The sequence below is a fragment of the Palaemon carinicauda genome, chromosome 7 (genome assembly GCF_036898095.1).
Source record: "Palaemon carinicauda isolate YSFRI2023 chromosome 7, ASM3689809v2, whole genome shotgun sequence".
Classification (NCBI taxonomy): Eukaryota; Metazoa; Arthropoda; class Malacostraca; order Decapoda; family Palaemonidae; genus Palaemon; species Palaemon carinicauda.
In genome coordinates, this window is record NC_090731.1 from 70801387 (window position 1) to 70806386 (window position 5000).

The following is a 5000-nucleotide window of genomic DNA, read 5'->3' on the forward strand; positions in this document are numbered from 1 at the left end:
GATTTTTGGTAGACACGGGTGCTTGTCGTTCTCTTTTGCCAAGGGAACTCTTCAGGACACAACATAGTCTGTCTACATCTGCCGACGTCTGCTTGGTAGCTGCCAACGGATCTGCGATACCCACCTACGGTTACGAGAACCTCACATTATCGTTTTGAAACGGTAAATTTAATTGGAAGTTTTCGTTGCTGACGTCACATTGCCAGTCCTCGGTGCAGATTTCCTCTCTCATTTCCACCTTCTGGTCGATGTCGCCCACCGAAGATTGGTCAACGCAGACTCATACCTGTCGACACCTCTTCAACCCGCCCCCTCTAACCTTGCTCTCCACATCAGCGCACCCACAGATGCCTACTCCCACCACCTCACGTCGTACCCGGAAGTTTTCCATCCAGAACTTCGCCAAACGCCCATGGCTCCTGCCAAGCACGGTATTTATCACCATATCAAGATGACGAGACCCCCAGTGTTCGCAAAATTCAGACGTCTGGCACCGGAACGATTGGCAGCCGCCAAAAATACGTTTCCCGAAATGGAAGAAATGGGCCTTTGCCAAAAGGCCTCAAGCCCATAGTCGTCATTACTGGCGCCTGAACATGCAAACAGAACCGGATCACTACTCCCTCCCAAACATTGCCGACGTGACCTGCTACCTTCACAAAGCGAAGGTTTTCTCTACGCTCGACGTCCTGAAGGGGTATTATCAGGTGCCTATAAACCCAGAAGACATCCGCAAGACCACCATTACCACTTCGTTTGGTACATACACCTTCAATTACTCCTGTTTTGGCTTTCGTAATGCTGGGGTTACGTTTCAACGTCTTATGGATGGTATCTTAGGGGACCTCCCCTTCTGTGTACGTTATGTGGACGACATACTTGTGTTCTCCTCCGCAAAAGATGAATACCTCCGTCACCTGCGCATCGTGCTTGACTGCCTGCAACAAAACTGCCTTTTAGTCCGGTACGACAAGTGTACCTTTGGCGGCAACGGAGTGTCGTTCTTAAGCACCGCATCACTCCTGAAGGAGTCCATCCCCTCCCTGAGAAGGTAGAAGCCATTCAGGAATTCCCCGCGCCCTCGACCGTCAAAGCTCTGTAGGAATTTTTGGGCATGATCAACTATTATCACAGTTTTCTGCCAGCCATTGCCGTCACTCCTGCTCCCCTCTACGCCTCCCTCAAGGGCAAGCCAAAAGACCTGAACTGGGGTCCCCTTCAAGAAGCAGCCTTCTGCAGTGCAAAGAAGGCCCTGTCAAACGCTGTCTCTCTCACTTTTCCTATCCAACATGCCTCTCTCCGTCTCTCCACCGATGCCAGCGACATCGCTATTGGTGCAGTAATCGAGCAGGTGGTCAACGGCTCGCCCCGCCCTTTGGCTTTCTTCAGCAGAAAACTAACCAAGGCAGTTTTTTCGCCATTTCTTAGAAGGTACCCCTTCGTCATTCACACAGACCACATGCCTCTGGTGCACGCCTTCACTCGACAGTCTGACGCCTGGTCCGCCAGTCAACGCCGACATCTCTCCGCCATGACTGAATACAATTGCACCCTTCAATACGTCCCTGGGAAAATGAATCCTGTTGCCGATGCCCTGTCAAGAAACACGTTGGCTGCCATTCAACTGGGATTGGATTACAATGGCCTGGCTGAAGCCAAACGACAGGATCCAGAGTATCAAGCTTGTAGGACATCCTGCACGTCCCTCCATTGGGAAGACTTTCCCCTCGAAGACTCCAACACCACCCTCCTCTGTGACGTTATTACTGGTAGACCGCGACCTCGTATTCCTGCTCCCATGGCCCGGCAGGTGTTTGATTTCATTCACGGCCTTTTACATCCCTCGTGCCGTTCTTCTGCACAGATGCTGAAGGTGAAGTTCATTTGGCACGGCATTTCTAAGGATGCTAAGGATTAGGTTCGCGCCTGTACTTCTTGCCATACTTCCAAAGTACATTGACACACGGATTCAGGAGTGGGCACCTTTCCTCAACCTCAGCGTCGTTTCGCACACATTCACGTTGACGTTGTAGGTCTCCTACCCACATCACAAGGACATCGTTACCTGTTTACCTTCATCGACCACTCCACTCGTTGGCCTGAAGCCATTCCCATGGAAACTGCAACGTCCGCTTCATGTACATCTGCCTTACTCTCAGGATGGATTGCAAGATTTGATATCACTGAGCATATCACTTCTGACAGGGGTACCACTTTCACCTCTCAATTGTAGACATCATTAGCAAATCTCCTGGGCATCACCCTACATCATACAACCACCTACAACCCTGCTGGCAATGGAATGGTTGAACCTTTTCATCGCACCCTCAAAGCAGCTTTGATGTCCCGCTGCAAGGATTCCAACTGGTTTACTCAGCTTTCCTGGGTCCTCATGGGACTAAGGACCACTCCTAAAGATGCCCTCGATGTCTTGGCAGCTGAAATGGGGTATGGCGATCCGTTGGTCGTCCCTGCCAAATTTTTTCCTTCTACAACCTCCTTCGACGATCTCCAGCACATACGTCATGTCGTAGGAAAATTTACTCCATGCCGCCAGAATTAATAGCCCCCAGCAAAGCATCACATACCGACAGACTTGCACTCTGCAACGCACGTCTTCCTGCGCAACAACACTAGCAAGCCACCGCTAAGGCCCCCTTACATGGGCCGTTTCCTTATGATCCGATGCAGTCCAAAAGCATTCCTACTAAACATTTGTGGCAAAGATGACTGGGTCTCCATTGATCATCTAAAACCTGCTTATCTCCTTCCAGATGACCCGCCTACAGTTGGCCTCTCTAGATCAGGGTTCCCTATTTAACATGAACAGTATGTGATTTTTCGGGGGGTGAGCCATGTACCAACCGTGTGTAACACGATTGTATATAGTTCATTTTGTGTATATATTATGCTTGTATCTTCGCTCTTCCCTCGCACTAAAATGAACCAGATTAAACATGTCTGCTTTTCTCCTCTGTTACAGTGTCTGTTTTTTAAACATGAAATTTCTTGTTGCTTTGAGCTTTTGTATATAAAGGAGAGTGTTCTATAATAAATTTACTCAGCTGTTTTCACCCTGTCTTTGAGTCACAACCTTCTCTCGGCCCGTCACAACATATATATATATCAAATGTGGGAACATATATGATGGATTCCATTTACCAGAGCATATACCTATGTTATGTATATTTGAAAGAATATAATTATGCAAATAACAACTACAGTATACTCAATGCAGCGAGATATGGCCGATAGGGGAGAACACATTGTTCTAAATGGGTTCTCCAACTGGTGCCACGTGTCCAATACCACTTTACCTCCTTACCCTCTTTTTTTCTTTCTTCGTCTCTCTGTTCTTTATATAATTTGGTGTATCTCTGAAATTGTATGACACATTATTCTAACTTTTGTTCTGCACAATCATGTAAATAAGAATCAAGTTTTCTTTTCTGTGTTAAGTTTCCCCTCAGCCTAAACATAGCATATGAGCAGGAACCCTCCCAGGCTCACGAGTCAGATGTTGCCGCTACACACACATATGCTGAGAAAAACACACTCTCTCTATTGATAAAAAATTATATAAGGAACTTTAAATAAAAGAAGGGGAACTCTATTCTTTTGAGCATGGGAACGAGGAGCTTATAGCAATAAGGAAGTGACAGCTCAGAGAAGCTATGTGCCTTGTGTCAAGGAAAGGTAAAAATATAAGGGAAAAGGTAATGAACTAGGGAAAGGGAAGGTTTGCCGGCTGAAGCCAGTGTATTGTTTGATGGTCTGTAGGGATGGAGAGGATGGGGTTGGTGTGGTCTGAACAGGAAGGGCCCAGGATGGTGATTAATAACTCAAGTAAACAGTGTCTGGGTGAAGGAAAGGTTCAGAGAATGAGGGGTAAAAAGGGGTTTATGAAAGGATAAAAAAAAAAAAAAAAAAAATCATAGTCTAGGCTAAAAGGGAAAAGTGAGCCACTGGGTGGTTGGTTGGAGTTTCTTGAATGAAGGGTAAGGGCGATGAGTGAGGTTGATGACGATGGAGAGGAAGGGGAAAGGCACAACCAGGGAGTAATCATGAACAGAAAAAGTCTAATAATGAATGAAAGGGAATTTGGATAATATTGATTATAAAATCAGTTATATTAATATATGAACAAGCAAGTGTTAGAAAGGATAAGTACAGAGAATTGGTGATATATCAGAGTGGAATAAGAAAGAGACAGAGTAAGGGAGAGAGATTGGTGTATGTACGAGTGATCTATGAAAATTTGGCAGCAGTGGGAGATTCCGTTCAAATCGAGTGCGCTCTATTATCGGCCATTTCTCACTGCGTTGAGTATTGCACTTAAGAAAATTCTTCAACTAGACCCACACATTTTTAGAATCTGCAGTTTTTGCTCTTAGAAATTCAAATAAAGGTTTTGATTTCAGAAGCTCTCTCTCTCTCTCTCTCTCTCTCTCTCTCTCTCTCTCTCTCTCTCTCTCTCTCTCTCTCTCTCTCTCGTCAAAATATCCTTGCTATAATATGTTGAGGTCCAAGGAAAGATAGAGTAAAAGAATTGAATATTATTTTTGAGTAAAATTCACTAATTTGTCTAGTGAAAATCGAGGAAACAGAAAATCGTATATATCTCTCGACCTTATTCTTGGAAAAGAATCAAATTAATTTATCAAAATCCAGAGGATACTGACCTCCGTAACGAGGAGCTGCAGCTCTAAAAGAATTTCCTCTTGTTTCCGAAACCCCCCCCCCCCCAAAAAAAAAAGTTCATGTTTAGCTGCTGAAATAAATATAGTTTTGCCTACATCGTTATCCCCTTTTTTCGAGATCTATATTGCATCATCTATAAGAGTAAATGCATAAACAGGAATCTAAAAACTAAAATAGAGACTATAATGGGATGCTTACAACGTTCTTAAAATGTTTGTTATTCTGTGACAGTATATCATGGTTGTACATTTTAATGCTTCCTATGAGGTTTGCCATTGCAATAGTGAATTATATATATG